Source organism: Natrix helvetica (genome assembly GCF_964273705.1).
Source record: "Natrix helvetica genome assembly, chromosome: 3".
In the NCBI taxonomy this organism is placed as follows: Eukaryota; Metazoa; Chordata; class Lepidosauria; order Squamata; family Natricidae; genus Natrix; species Natrix helvetica.
This window is the reverse complement of record NC_138549.1, coordinates 152,698,062-152,714,282: the sequence shown is the minus strand read 5'-3', so window position 1 is coordinate 152,714,282 and position 16,221 is coordinate 152,698,062. Positions and strand designations below refer to the sequence as shown.

General features: G+C 50.3%; 1 protein-coding gene across 1 annotated transcript in view; it reads right to left on the bottom strand.

The window, feature by feature from the left end:
• The window catches only part of LOC309389924 (translocating chain-associated membrane protein 1-like 1), a 33,832-nt gene that overhangs the window by 17,242 nt on the left and 369 nt on the right, over window positions 1-16,221 (bottom strand). The gene's annotated exons all lie outside the window — the stretch shown is intronic.

Genomic DNA, 16,221 nt, shown 5'->3' with positions numbered 1-16,221 from the left:
GCGGCGCCGTTTTTTGCAAAAACGGGCCCGTTTTTTTTTCAAATAAATGGCATGAGTAGCCTAAGGGGGGGCTTGCAGTGTGCTCCTGGAGGGGTGGAAGGGAAACAAGCAAAAAATGGCACATTTTTTTTTGCAAAAATGGGCCCGTTTTTTGTCAAAACAATTGCATGCATAGCCTTCATTCACTTTTCTTTCACAATTGCAATAAAACATTCATTTGCTTGCTTATAACGAGTGTGATTCCTTTTAAAACTCTCTCTCTCTCCTCCGAGAGAGGAGATAAGTCCAAAGCCGCTTTTCCGAGGGGGGGGGGAATCCCCCTCCCTCCAATCACACTTCCCAGGAGGGGATTGAAAGTCTTTTAGAAAGCTGACAATCTTTCATTTAAATATCAAAGGGAGAATCGGGGAGGGTTCCCATCTCACCGCATTGCAGCTGTAGCCTTCAAATTGTCAAGATCATCCAGCTGCCTCGACACGAAAGCGCGCAGGAGCGTGAACTCTCCGTCGTGCACCCCCTTTCGCTTCTCGGCTCCTGGGGCAATGCCGGGATCCAGGGGACCCCCAGCGAGCAGCCCATAAGGCAGGATGCCCCTTCAAGGCACCCTGTGGCCCCCCCAGCCGAGGGGAGCCCACCAAGAGAGCGCAGGGCGGACGAAACACGTCCGTCGCTCTCAACACCGGAAGAAGAATCCAATTGCATGCATAGCCTTATGGAGGCTTATAGAGTATCGCTGGGGGCTGGGAGGGCAGAAAATGGCCCATTGTTTGCTCATTTCTGCCATCCCCAGCCCCCAGGGCCTCTCTGAAAGTCTCCATAAGGGTACACAGGGCCATTTTTGTGAAGGGGTGGGGCTTCAGGAGGCAAAAAATGCTGTATTCGATGTACAAGACGCACCCAGATTTTCAGCCTCTTTTTTGAGGAAAAAAGGTGCATCTTATACGCCAAAAAATACAGTAGCTGGCAATCAAATACAGTATGTGTGATACTTTAATGTATTTAATCAAATTACCTGTGGTTTACGATAGAATTCAGCAGCTCAAATCTCTTTGGTTGAGGCGGTTTTTTGGCCTTGTGTCAGGAATATTGTTGAGTATTTGTCCAGTTGGAAAGCCTTTTATTCTAGGTCCAGCCATTTTAAAGGATTGATGTTAGAAGTGTCTCTATGTCAACCTAAGCACCATATTCAAACCCTCTGTTTGAAAGTGTCCTTGGTTTGATGACTGCCCATTTGTTTAGTGACCAGTTATGACAGTGCTGAACAAAATGTTAGTTACAACAGGTTTTTGAAAGTATGACCATTGCAATGCCGCTGCCCCCCCCCTCTGCTTTTTCCTGACTTGCACTCTGCCACCCTATACCCCTGCTGCCCCCACTAACTTTTAACTCCTCCATTGAGCTTTACACACATTCTGATTTGGAATCAATGATAAATATTTAAGTCTTCTATTGAATTATCTGGACGTTACTTATCCTTAATCTCAACTGTTTCATCTTGTAGCCTTACATCCAATTAATTCACAGGTATCAAAAAGTTCCTATTTCTTTTCAGAATAACATTTGATGTGTATATATGTACATGCAAATAGGGCGTTGGTACTTACCTGATACGCCTCTTCTCATAGTGGGGGAGGAATATCCAGGATAGCTTGACCTTGACCTTTCTTGATTGGACTGAGTCAGATAAGCTCTTTTAGCCACGCCTTGGTCACCAGGCTCCACTGAGTTATTGGCGAAGAACTCTATCCAACTCGCTGTGTCATCCATTTATTTTAGTTTCAAATCTTTATTACTTCAACAGAACAGTTCAACAAATATAACAATTTCGCAACATACCCATAACAGGGAGGGGCTGGATACTCCTCCCCCACTATGAGAAGAGGCGTATCAGGTAAGTACCAACACCCTTTCTCCACAGTGAGGGGAGGAGTATCCAGGATGGGACGTACCAAAGCCTACACGTCCCTAGGGTGGGTTACACATTTGAGTATATGCCCAAACTTATGCCTGGTGAGGCATGTCCCCCGCCCTGTGAACAGCCTGCAACACCCTATGTCCGAATGAGGTTTCCACAGAAACAAAGGAGTCCAACTTGTAATTCCTCACGAATGGTGACGGGGGAGACCCCATGGCTGCCCTACAGATCTCAGATAGTGAGGCTGTATGGCCCAGGCCGCTGAAGTGGCCGCGCTTTGTGTAGAATGCGCTGTGATAGAGCTCGGTGTTTGCAGACCCCATGCCTGATATGCAGAAGCAATACAGGTTCTTAACCACCTGCCTATCGTGGAAGTCACCTTGTTCCCCAGGGACCCCGGCTGGAAGGAAACAAATAGGGCTTCTGACTTCCTGTTCGGCCTGGTTCTTCTGAGGTAAATCCTCAGAGCCCTCCTTACGACTAGGTTGTGCCACTTCCTCTCTAACAGGTGAAAAGGGTCCAGGCAGAAATTGGGCAATATCAATTCCTGCGAGCGATGGATGCAAGAGCACACCTTGGGTATGAAGGAGGGGTCCAACTTTAGCACTACCCTGTCCCGGTGGAACACATAGAGATCTTCCCTGGTAGACAGAGCTTGCAGTTTGGATATCCTCCTGGCGGAGGTGATGGCCCCCAAAACGACCACCTTAAGTATCAGGAACTTCAGAGAGACAGTATGTAATGGTTCGAATGGAGGGCCTGTCAGAGCGTCCAACACCTTGTGTAAGTCCCAGGAAGGGTACTTGTGCACTGTGGGCGGTTTAAGATTGGAGGCCCCCTTGAGGAACCGCCTGACCATCGAATGGTGAGTAAGTGTCTGAGATCTACCGCACAGGAGTACTGATGAAATGGCCGAGGCCTGTCTCCTAATCGTGTTGGGAGCCAACCCTCTCTCCAGCCCCGCCTGAAGGCAGTCCAGAACTTGTGCAACAGTGGCCCGGACCGGATTGTGGCCCCTAGAGATGCACCATGTTGAAAAAGCCCACCCTTGAGAGATGGCTTCTGGCCACCGAAGGCGACGGACGTTCGTGTCCGCTGCTTGTCTTCTCGGTGGGCTCCCCTTAAGCTTAGAGGGAGCACAGGGAGCCTTGGAGGGGCCCCCTGCCTTAGGGCGGCTTGTTGGGACCCCCTGAATCGGCGGCGGCTGCAGGGGGTCTCCAGCTTCGCCCCAGGAGTAAGGGTGGATAGGCATAGAGGAGCCCCCGGGGCGAAAGGCCGTGGAGAGCATCTACCCCCTCTGCCCCCCCGTGTCCGGTACCTGGAATAAAGGGAGCTGGGCATTGAGAGGGGTGGCGAATAGGTCGACCTTTGGGTGTCCGAAGAGTTCTGCCAACTCCTCGAAGATTGCTGGCTGCAGCTTCCACTCCGAATTGTCCACCTCGATCCGGCTGAGCCAGTTGGCTCTGATGTTGTCCACCCCTGCTATATGTTCTGCCCTCAGCGAATGCTGTCTAGGGTCATAGGCTATCTGAGGTGCTTCTGCGTTTTCTAATAGTTGGACATCCAATTCTGAGTTTGTGATGGGTTCAGGCATGGGGACCAGCCTGTCTGAGCCTTTTGCCATGGCTAGAAGGGTGCTATGATTCTATGACTAGGGTTAGCTCAGAAAATTTCTTGAATGTATTATGAATTCTTTTGAGTTCAATTCACTTGTCGGCCACTAGAGTGTGTTGCAAGACTTTGTAGATGCAGGCGCAGTTCACGTGTCAGCAACTAGAGTGCATTGCAAAACTTGTAGACGCAGACGCAGTTCATTGGTCAGCCACTAGTGTGTTGCAGAGCTTTGGAGATGCAGGCGCAGTTCACGAGTTGGCCACTAGGGTACGATGCAATGCTTTGTAGATGCAGGCGCACATCACTTGTTGGCCACTAGGCGTTGCAAGTTTTGGCCTGAAATACTAGATTGCAGTTTGTAGAGGAGCCACTAGTGGGCGCTGCTTGTGCCTACTGTTTGGAGTGATTGGTAATGGCGCCTTCCTTGCTGTTAAAGGATGGAAGGCTGATTCACTCCTGAGCCAGTGAGATTTGAACTGCCAAACTGCAGCTAGCAGCCAGTTGAACTAGCCTGCAGTACTGCACTCTAACCCCTGTGCCACCTCGGCTCTAGTTGCCAAGGCTATTCTGCTGGTTACATTTGTCAAGCTGACTCTCCAATTTTGGAATTCCTAAGGGTCTTTACCCGAACTCGGAACCCGTCTTGGACCTGGCTAGTTTGGTACCTTCTATAGGAGTTGAGCCCTTCCCAAATAATTCATAAACAATAGTAACCAATCCAGAAGAGCATAACAATCTCTTCAGCTGAACTATAGCTGCCTTTGGTTGCCCGAAGTCTTTGCACATACAAGGTAAGCTGATGTTGGGATGGTTGGGGCATCTCGTTGTCAGGACAACTTATCATTAAAGTTCAAAGGATTTGGGAGGTCGGGTCTGGGCTAGCTGACTTTTGTCATTCAAGTTTCGTTTCCATGGAGATCTTTCTATGAGGCTTTTACAACCACTTAAAGAGTAAGGCTTGGAATCTGCATCAGATTTCTCTTTCTTTGTTAGGCCACATATGTTTGGCCTTAACAATAGATCAGATTACATAGGTTGGGAAGGGGTGGGGTTGCTTTACATGCGATTCCTGGATCCCTTCCCCTGGAGCTCAATAAAATGGAAACAAGGTTGATCTTGCTTTCAAACAAGGAGAGAGAGGAAAGTTGCTTTTCTAACTTTGCAGGATCTGCTTTCTCAGTGTATCAGAGAAGAACAAAAACAGGCTTTTCAGAGCAGATTGAATCAGCTAGGTGGTAAACACTGCATTTCTCATGCAACTCTTGGCCCCTTTTAACATATTTTCTTAATCATAACAGAGTTCATCATCTCAGGAGAGATAATCAGCCTTTCTCACTGAAACGTTCCTCTTTGCTCCAGGTAAATCCCGGCAGCTGATTTCAGTTAGACTGCAAACAGAGTTTGGGATTCAACTTCAATGTCCCTTTTACTTGAGGGGAGCTCAAAATAACCTCTTCTTTACACTGTTCTGCTTTGGGTGGTTGCCCCACCACCATGCCTGCAAAGGTAGAAGGGAGGCTTGAGAAGAATGCCCTGTAGGGACTGCCATCCCTGGATAGAGCCCCAGACGCCTGAGGTATCAATGGGAATCCTCACTTGCTGGGAGGGATCCTCTGTGATCGCATCAGGCTCCAGACCAGGAGGAGCCTTTTTGCAGATGCGCCCTAGGGCTTTATGCCTCTGCCTTTCATATTTAGAGGCAGGTTTGGGAGGCTTGGAGCCGGAGCTTGCCTCTTCAGCCGCCCTGGAGATGTGCTTTATTTTGCTCTTTGCCTTGCCGCTCCCATCCTTGGATGGACCTTCAGGGGTAATCTCTAACCTGATTGGAAGCTCTTCTGCCCTTCCAGTGGGCTGCCGGTTTTAGAAGCAAGGACTTGATTCCTGCCCGTGTCCTCTGAGCTGCAGGCCGCCGCCATCTTGGGCCACGTGGCCCCTTCTTTTTCAAATGGCACTGCGTGGCAAATACAACAGCCCTGCCGGTCAGGGCTTTGAAAAAGCGGCTTATGCTACTAAGAGCTGCCACGCTCTCTCCTGTGGCCTCCTGCTGTTAACAGCAGCTCGCAGAGAGCCTTGCCACCCTCTCCTCCAGCTGCTTTCCTTTCTCTTCCTTAAAGGGAAAGTTTTTCCTTAAAGGGAAGACCTTCTTTAAAGAGAAAGCCTCAGCAGCGATCTGAGCCTCGTTGCTGTGTCTGGGCTTCTCCGGCTAGCCAGGCACTCAGAAAAGGATTGAATAGGCCTTGCATAAATCATGATAGCAAGGTTACCGGAACACAGATGACAAAGCCCGAGGTGGCAAAGGGAATCCTCACTTGGAGGGAGGGATCCCCTTCTGCAGCCCTGCCAGGTGAAGAGAAACCTGGTAATCTTTCCTCAGGTTCCAGGCCAGGGGGGTTGGTCCTCCTGCTGCTGGCCTTGTGGCCGATGCGCTCCAAGCCTTGGTGCCTCTGCCTTTCATACTTGGAGCTAGGCTTGGGGGGTTTAGATCCACAGCCTGCCTCTTTAGCCCCCTTGGTGGAGATATGCTTCCTTTTTGGCCTTTGCCTTGCCTCCCCCGCCCTTGGCTGATGCCTCCGAGATGGTTTCTAACCTTTTTCCTCAGTGCCTCTGGAGGTGAGTGCTTGGCTCCTGCCGGCCTCTTCTGAATTGCTGGGAGCCGCCATCTTGGACCACGTGGTTTCAAAATGGCTCCCTGCTCCAAATTCAAAAAGCTCCTCTTTGCTGGAGCACGTGGAAGCAGCTTGTGCCTTTGCAGGCTGCCGTGTGGCTTCTGCTGCTGCTGGAGGCTCTCTCTCTCCCCCTGCCTCCCGCAGCTCTTTCTGAGCCTCTCCAGGTCTCACCTTGTTCTCTGGTGCGGGCGCTCCGGAGCATTTTAAAACGCTGCGGTTTATCACTCCACCCCTAAGGGGAGCAGTAGAGCGCTCCGGCGCCCTTAGAACCTCCTTGGGCGTCGCCCTTGCTGCAGAGGCCTCTGCGGAGTTCGCTTGCCTGTCTTTGGTGAGTCCTCACTTAGTGCCCTGGGTCTCACTCTGTGACCTGGGCTGCGCACCGCCTTAGCGGTTGCTGCGCAGGCTTTCTACCCCCGCTGGAGGTTTCCTCAGCCTCTAGTGATTGATCAGGCAGCGTGGAGGCAATTTCAATCGCTTTTGCAGCAATTTAAAATTTTTCCTTTAAGTTTCTTCAGGATCTCAGGATGAGCACCGCCGTCCGTTGATGGACTGAGTCGATAACTGGGTGGAGCCTGATGACCAAGGCGTGGCTAAAAGAGCTTATCTGACTCAGTCCAATCAAGAGAGGACAAGGTCAACCCATCCTGGATACTCCTCCCCTCACTATGGAGAACAATCATGTAACACAATACTATTGGCTAATAAGTAGAAAAAATAACGGAAAGATCAAACAAGACATTGTGTGTATATACATAGTTTAGAGTAATAAAAATGCAATGGTTGTGATCCACCCAGAGTTCTGGTTCTAAGATGGATTCTAAGATAGTGCATCATCTTACAAATGAGTAAAATTAAAAATTAAAACCAGATAGAATGTTGGTCTTACCTGAATGTGTCTTTTCAGGGGAAGAGAGGGAATGGTCACATGCGGGTATTCTCAAAGCCTGATTGGTCCAAAGACTGAGAGTAAACTTCTTAAATACTCCTGCCTTCCTTTCCTGCCCAGTTTCCTCAAAGGCGAACAACAGAACTGGAACAAAAAAAAAAGAAAACCAAAAACCAACAACACAAACCCCGGGAACCACCCAGCCTCCCCTTGGTCCCAACGACCAAAAACAGGGTGGGTCGTGACCACTCCTTCTCTTCCCCTGAAAAGACACGTTCAGGTAAGACCAACGTTCTTTTTCCAGTGGAAGAGAGGGAGTGGTCACGTGCGGGACATACCCAAGCTCAGTCCCAAGGGGGGGAACAAAACGCAACCACAAGCTATGGCCCAAGGGGAGTATCTGCCACCGCCCTCTTTAGGACCCTCCGACCAAAGGAAGCATCCGCCGAAGCGAACGAATCCAAACAATAATGTCGGATGAACGGGATTGGAGACGCCCAAGTGGCGGCCCGGCAAATGTCTTCAAAGGGAGTCCTAGTGGCCCATGCCGCCGTGGTCGCGGCAATCCTAGTAGAGTGGGCCATTATGCCTGACGGGACGGGGCGCCCCACCGTCCCATAGGTCTCCCCGCCGGCCTACCATAGCCAACGACCAATGGTAGCCGAGGACATCCTAGCCCCCAAAGTCCTAGGTTGGAAGGAGACAAACAAGGCCTCTGACCTACAAAATTCCACAGTCCTTCGGAGATAAATACACAAAGCCCGACGAACATCCAAACGGTGCCAGAGCCTCTCCCTATCATTAGACGGCCCCGGACAAAAGTTGGGCAGGACAACCTCCTGCGCCCTGTGAAAAGGAGTATTCACCTTTGGGAGAAAGGTAGGGTCGAGCCTAAGAACCACCCTATCCTGGTTAAAGTGACAAAGATCATCCTTGGATGACAGAGCACCCAGCTCCGAGATACGCCGGGCTGAGGTAATTGCCACTAGAAAGACCACCTTAAGGGACAAGAATCTCAGATGAACCGACCGGAGAGGCTCGAACGGTGGCCCCGTCAAGGCCCCGAGGACCAGGGGTAGATCCCATGTAGAAAACCTATGGATAGGGGGAGGTCGGAGGTTAGCCATCCCCTTAAGAAAGTGCTTGATCAGGAGAACATGAGAAAGGGAGGAAGATCCTACACCCTCCAGTACTGAAGAAAGGGCTGCCACCTGACGGCGCAAGGTGTTATGTGACAGTCCATCATCTAGTCCTTTCTGTAGGAAGTCCAAGACGTTGGGAATAGTGGCCCTAGCTGGGGAAATCTGACGTGGGGCGCACCACCTATAAAAGGCAGCCCAGGTTGAGTTGTAAACCCGGTTTGTCAACGGCCGCCTGGAAGCCTCGATGGTACGGATCACTCCAGAGGACAGGTTAGCCGCCCTCAGTAGTCTCCACTCAAGAGCCAGGCGGTAAGATGAAGCCACTGGGGCTCCGGATGGACCAGGACCCCCTGGCATAAGACCACCGCTTCCCGCGGAATCCTCCATGTGGGGGCTACCGACAGCTGAACAAGATCCGCGAACCAAGGCCTCCTGGGCCAAAAAGGAGCCACCACTATGACCAGTGCCTTCTCCACTTCCACCTTCCTGAGTGTCCCCGGAATGAGGGGAATGGGAGGAAAGGCGTAGAGTAGGCCCGCCGGCCACCTGCTCCTGAGCCCTCCGCCGCCCGTGACTGAAAACGTGTGAAGTATCGGGGCAGCTGCGCATTTGTCAGAGAAGCGAAGAGGTCTACCAGTGAGGTGCCAAACCTCTGACAGATCTTCCGGAAAATGGTTGGATAGAGCTGCCATTCGCCGTTGTACAGGGTCGCCCGACTCAACCAGCCTGGTGGTTGGAGAGGCCGGAGATGTGTTCCGACACCAAGGACAACAGGTGCCTCTCCGACCAGGTGCCCAGTCTCAGAGCCTCTAGACAGAGGGCCCGAGGGTGAGTCCTCTCTCCCCCCCTGATGATTGATGTGAGCCTTGGTGGCCACATTGTCCGTCAGGAGAAGCACGTGCCAGCCCTCCACCGAGGTCCGGAAATGCTGGAGAGCGAGGCGGGCAGCCTTCAGCTCCAGCCAATTTATATTGTGCCGGAGATCCGAAGGCGTCCATCTGCCCTGCGCCAAGCAAGAGCCCACCAGGGCCCCCCAACTGAACAAGCTCGCATTCGTTGTGACGGTTACCCTGTCTGACTCCCAGAAGGAGCAGCCCCACTGGATGGCCAGAGAGGTCCACCACCTGAGGGAAATCCGGACCCCTGCTGGGAGACGTAGGGTTCGGAGCGAGTTGCTCAACCGTACCCTCTGGAATGGAATGAGCTCCCACTGAAGAGGCCGGAGGTGAAGCCTGGCCCATGGGACTATCCCTATGCAAGACACCATCTTGCCCAATAACTGTGACCACGTGAGGACTGAAACGAACCGATCTCTGTGGACCTTTCCTGCCAGCTGTTGTAGACTGGTCCGTTGGTCCTGGGACAGATGGACCACCCCTGCCACGGAGTCTATGACTCCCTGGTGAAGAATGTGTGTGGAGGCGGAAAGCTGGCTCTTGGGAAAATTCACTGAGAACCCCAGGGCCTGGAGACTCCGAATGGTAAGGGGAAGGTCTGTGACCGCCTGAGGAAGGGATCCCGCCTGAACTAACACATCGTCCAGGTAGCATTGGAGTCTCACCAGGAGGGAGCGAAGGTGGGCTGCCAGTGCTGTCAGCACCTTCACAAATGCGTGGGGGGCTGAGGCCAGCCCGAATGGAAGAGCCCTGTACTGATAACGGCGGTCCCTGTGCGAGAACCTCAGGTACCTGCGATGAGCTGGGAAAATTGGAATATGAAGATAGGCCTCTGTCAGGTCTACCGAAGCCAAGAAGTCCCCTTTTCGAATGCCTTGAAGGATAGATTTGAGGGATGACATTTTGAATCGCCTGTATACCAGGAAACGGTTCAAGCGCTTGAGGTCCAGAATCGTTCTCCAGTCCCCCGAACTCTTCGGGACCACAAACAGTTTGGAGTAGTGGCCTAGACCCCGCTCCAGCCGGGGAACTATCTCCACCGCTTGAATGTTGAGGAGGTGTTTGATCGCCTGATCCATCAAGGGGCAGCGTTCCAGGTTCTGAGACGGAGGCAACAACCTGAAAAGATTTGGGGGGGTGGAGAGAAACTCTAACCTGAGACCCTGACGGACTGTGGACCTGACCCAAGCGTCTGACGTGATGTCATCCCATTGATCCCATAGAGGGATAGGCGGCCTCCTATGGGACGATTCGGGTTCGAGTCACTTCCCTCTGCAGTATGACCAACCGCCGCCCCCTCGAAAGGGCCGCCGGGACTGATTCTGGAACCTATTCCGGTCCTGATAGGCCGGCCAAGAAAACTGCCTGTCGGATCTGAAAGAAGACAAATGGTGTTGATTATCAGACTCAGGAGCCCTATAAGATTGCCTACGGTAAGGATGGCCCCGGGTCTCGGGCTTCTTGGCGTTAGATGGAAGCACCTTCTTTTTATCTTTATTCTTGATTAGAATTGGCTCGAGCGCCTCTCCAAAGAGGTTGGGGCCCTTGAACGAGGCAGCCGCCAGGTTCCACTTGGCCTTGTTATCCATCTGCCAGTTACAAAGCCATAAGAGGTGGCGGGAAGTAACAGATGTGGCCAAGGCACTGGACGCAAACTTAACCGTGTCCAGATTGCATCAGCGGAAAATTGGGATGCCGCAAAAATCTTAGTCAGGTCCTGGTGTAACCGTTCATCCTGGATCGGGATATGATCCTGGAGTTGGCGAAGCCACATGACCGTGGTGCGGTTAAAATACGATGCCGCAGCTGCAGACTTTATGGCCCAGGCAGTAGCATTGAAATTTTTCCGTAAGGTAAGCTCTGCACGCTTATACTCAGGTTTCAACTTATCTGCCGCGTCTCTGGACACCACCGGGGAAGAGGAGACCAGAGTAGCAACTGGGGTGTCAATAGAGGGCAATTGGATGGCCTGGGCAAAGGTCTGCTCAACATTGTAGAAACGACGGTCGTTACTCCCCGGGTTAGAAAAATTAGAGGGACGGGCCCACTGGTTGGTCAAGACCTCCATGAATAGGGGAAGGGCTGGAATCTCCTCCTTATTTGTGGCCGTGTTGGAAAACATGGCCATGTCTGGGTCCCTAGGTGGAGGTACCGTGGGATCCCCTGACCCCACCTTGGTGGTCTTTCTCGCCTTGTTCAGGAGGACCTTGAACATGGCTGGAAGAAAAAGGCCAGAGGAAGAAGGTGGATCTGGGGGGGGGGGCGCTTCTTCGTCCTCAGAAAATCCCATATCTTGGAGATTCTCCTCCCCCATGGCCGAGGTCTCGCTAACCATGGATGGAGAGGACGCTCTATATTGGTGGTGGCTCATACCCCTCTGATACCTAGACGTATGGGAGCTCCTGTCCCGCTGGGCAATGCCCCGATAGATGGAGGCATTCCAAGTCCTCCATGTCTCTACCAGGTGAGCCAGGAACCTGTGGAGCCAACCTAAGTGAGGCATAGTACCCCTTGGATGTCCCCTCCAAGGGGTCCGCCCGACTCCCCCTAGTAAAACCTGGAGAGACTGGAGGAGAGGGGGAGGGAGACCCCCTCCGTCTGGAATGGCCGCAGGATCTGGACGGGGAAGCTGAAGAAGGGCTGAACCCCCGAGGTGAAGACTGTTCTGAGGTTGGTCTAATAGGAGACCTCGACCTGCTGGTGGAAGCAGGCCCTGTAGCCCTGGCCTGCCTTTCGGCCCTAGCGAAAGTCTTTCTAGGGTCCTATGTCTCCTGGCTTCCTCCCTCGTGGAGGCTCTAGAAGGGCGCTGAGTGGCCATAGGCCTTGCTGGGGGATCCCTGGGATGAAACCCCTGCCCCAGACCCTCTTCTCCCCTCACCAGGCCTTCAGGCTGGCCCTGGGGAATGTCCAAACCCTCCTCCATAGCCCCACTCATGTGTCCTGGAGAACGAGGAGGAAGAGATTTGGCCTCTGTAGGCCCCACCATCTGCAGCCTAGGTGGAGACTAGGCCGATGCTCTCTGCCCTTCCAGAGGCCGCACTCGGATACCAGGCTTCGCGCACGTGGCCGCCTTTCAAAATGGCCACCGAAATCCTCAAAGGCGGCCCGACGCCAAAGGGAAAAGCCGCGTGTGCTGAAAAGCCTTGCCCAACTCTCAGGAGATGAGCGGCGACGCACTAGGGCCCCCGCGGCACACCAGCTCACCCCCCCAGGCTCTTTGCAGCGCTGAGCTAGATAGGCTCAGTGCGCGGCAGCCGCCCAAAAACAACTTTGGAGCTTCGCCCACGCTGTGAGTGCTCTGCGGCGCCGAATCTCTCTCCCCGTCGTCGCTGAAGACTCTAAGATCGGCTGATCGCAGCTGCGATGGAGCCTGGCACCTCCGGGTATAGGGCTAAGGCTCTGGTCTGCCCGAGAAGAGGTCAAGTGCCCCACAGCCCCCCCCAAACTACCCGAGGCAGTGAACTGTCCCTTGGACCGTAGCTGTAATTTGGAATTTAGAACAATTTAAAGTACCCAATTTAACCGAATTCAAAGCAGATTGAAACCAAAACTTTCCTACCTACTGACAAAACTCAAAGCAGTGCTTGGACCAAGAGACTGAGAGGAAACTGGGCAGGAAAGGAAGGCAGGAGTATTTAAGAAGTTTACTCTCAGTCTTTGGACCAATCAGGCTTTGAGAATACCCGCACGTGACCACTCCCTCTCTTCCACTGGAAAATTTCTCATTCCCAAATGAGTAATGAGAAAAAAAATCAATTAAGGCAGCTATTCGCAATCCCTTCTACCTGAATGCTTTTTACTACTATTGTTCACATTATTTTTCTTCACAGCTTGCAAATAATGCTTTGAAGTATAGCTCCTTCAGTGATATTTTGAAATAAATGGCCCAGAAGCATTAGTGGCAATAAAGTTTTAACCAGTCTTTGTGACATGCCAATTATTCTTTTAATTAAAATAATTTCTGAAAATATACCAAAAAGTTAGAAAAGCCAAGATGATCAATGAGCATCAAAGGAGATATCAATTGATACTCTACTAAGTTCCATTTTGGGTAACTTAAATTTTATTGTGATGAAAACCAATACAATCTACTGTTAAGGTACTAGATGGTGATCATAAAGTAACTTTGGGTCAATCATTCTTTTTACCATGTTAATTATTGTGGGAATAAAGTAGAAGATATATCCCATTATGCCAACTCGAGTTCCCTTTCAAAATTGGAATAGAAGAAAATTATTTTTGGGGAGGAATACAGAACTGGATTCCTCTGAATCAGTGGTTCTTAAAATGTGGTCTTGAGAGTTCTGTAGATCTTTAGAGTCAAATATTTTAAAATGACTACCGTATTTTTTGGAGTATAAGACGCACCTTTTTTTCTCAAAATAAGAGGCTGAAAATCTGGGTGCGTCTTATACATCGAATACAGCATTTTTTGCCTCCCAAGCCCCGCCCCTTCGCCAAAATGGCCATGCATACCCTTATGGAGGCTTTCAGACAGCCTGGGGGGTGGGGAGGGCAGAAATGAGCAAAAAATGGGCTGTTTTTTGCCCCCCCAGCTCCCAGCAGCACTCTATAAGCCTCCATAAGGCTATGCATGCACTTTTTTGACAGGCCGTTTTTTGCTTGTTTTTACCCCCCCCCCAGAAGCACTCTGCAAGCCCCCCCCCCGCTACTCATGCCTTTTATTTGAAAAAAAACAGACCCGTTTTGGGGAGGTTTGCAGAGTGCAAAAACTTTTATTTTCCCTTTCAGAAAGCTCTTTATTTAGAGTGATTGATGAGAATTACATTGATCAAGTGCTGTGCCAGCAGAAACAAGTCTTAGGTGCTGCAGGTTGTCAGCTATTTCCTTCTCCAGTACAGGGATAAATACACCTGGAAACACATACCTACCTACCTACCTACTCTCCCTACTTACTGTATTTTTTTTCTCTCCCTATCCCTCTACCTACCTACCTAGTCTCTCTCTCCCTACCTACTGTATTTCTCTCTCTCTCTATCCCTCCATCTACCTACCTACCTAGTCTCTCTCCCCCTCCCTATCTACTCACTCTCTCCATACCTACCTACTGTATTTCTCTCTCTCCCTCTATCTACCTACCCACTCTCACTTCCCCCCTACCTACTGTATTTCTCTCTCTATCCCTCTACCTACCTACCTATCTACCTACCCACTCTCTTTCTCTCCCTCCCTACTGTATTTCTCTCTCTATCCCTCTCTCTACCTACCTATCTACTCTCTCCCTCCCCTCCTGTATTCTCTCTCTCTATCCCTCTACCTACCTACTCTCTTTCCCCCTACCTACCTACTGTATTTCTCTCTTTCTTTCTCTCCCTCTCTATCCCTCTACTTACCTACTTTTTTAAAAAAAAATGTGTCTTCAAAACCTAGGTTTGTCATATACTCTGAAAAATACGGTAACTCTTAAATCCCTTTCTTTTTATCAGAATCTTGCTCTGCCTTCAACATAGCAGCCAAGAGCCAACATCTGAAAAGACTGCCAATCCCTGTGATAACTCTTCAAATATTTTATTAGGTTCTCCAATTGTATATTTATTTCGGTTCTTCCTAAACTAAGCTTAATTCCCTTCAACAGAATGATCTCTGATTTCTTAGCACCAATTTTACTTTAATCCAGATATGGCTCAGTTTGCATTTTAAAGAAGAATATCAACAATATTACAGAACAACTTAAAACCATTTAAAGAAACAAATGTATCACACTTGTGACACAGTCAGTCCATATTTAATATTCGGGAGTTAAACTTCTTCCAATTCCATTCTGTGGCTTGGTGACTCAGGAAGTGAATATCATTATGTAAATTCAGACACCCCTGAGACTCACTGTTTATAAGCTTATTATCACCAAGACAAAAGACTGTGATTGTCATAGGAATGCAACTGGATAAGTACCCTGCATCTTCAAAACCTTGAAGATGAGAAATTTCCTGGCAGCTAAAACAATTAATCAGTGGAACAGCTTGCCTCCAGAAGTTGTGAATGCCCCAACACTGGAAGTCTTTAAGAAGATGTTGGATAGCCATTTGTCTGAAACAGTACAGGGTTTCCTGCCTAGACAGGGGGTTGGACTAGAAGACCTCCAAGGTCCCTTCCAACTCTGCTATTGTATTGTATTATCTTGAAACTTGGTGTCAAGATCAGTCTCTGCCAATGAAATGCGATAGCAAAAATTAGTCCACTTAATTCTTAATATCAGCGTTAACTCTCCTATACACCGTTGGATCTGTAAAATATTTATCTTGCTCCAAATAAATATGGTCACACCCACCAAACGCAAAAGTTCTCCAGTGGAATTATCTGCTACTACCGGTAGTACGGTAGCTATCAGCTACTAAGATCAGCAGCCTGCCTAACGCTACTGCTTACTCATAAGGACCAAACCCAAGGCATTAGCACTTAGCTCAGTAGGAGCGATATCACACACTAGGAGCGTTTATGATACTTAAAACTTACAATCTATAAACTCCTCCTAAACCAGCCAGCCACCCCGTTTTGGGAAATCATTCTGCATCTTCTCTTGACACTTCACACCAGAGTGGTAATCCAGGGTTGAAAATCAGTACCGTGGACCGAATCTTAAAGCACCTTCACCAGGTCCAAAGGGAAACAAGAAGAGAAAAGCGGGGGGGGGGGACCACTGGTACATCCCATTTCGTATGATTTAGTACGATATTAAGACGAGACCTTCTTACTTCTCTCTCTCTGGAATAAAGAAACACTTAACTCCCACCCGCTAAAGATCTCGCTAATTGGTCCACGATGTTATCCCCTACCCCACCCTGCAGCCTTTGCAAGCGGCTTGGCTGGCTTGCACGAGTTATCTTCTTGAGGGAGATTGCCAGTTGAATTCCCCTGCCTTTCGGGGGCGGAGGAGAGAACCCAGCCAGGATGCCTTAGCGGCTATAGCTTAAGGGACGTCGAGAACGGCCTTGACAACAAGCAACACACCGTATACGTCCGCTCCTTTCTATGTACGTCAGCACTTAAGAGGGGAGCGCGACCGTGAGAATGAGCAGCCTAAGGGGCAAAGAGTTAACAGGAGTGGAGGAGGAAGAAGCGCCAGAGCTCGAGAGAAGGGCGG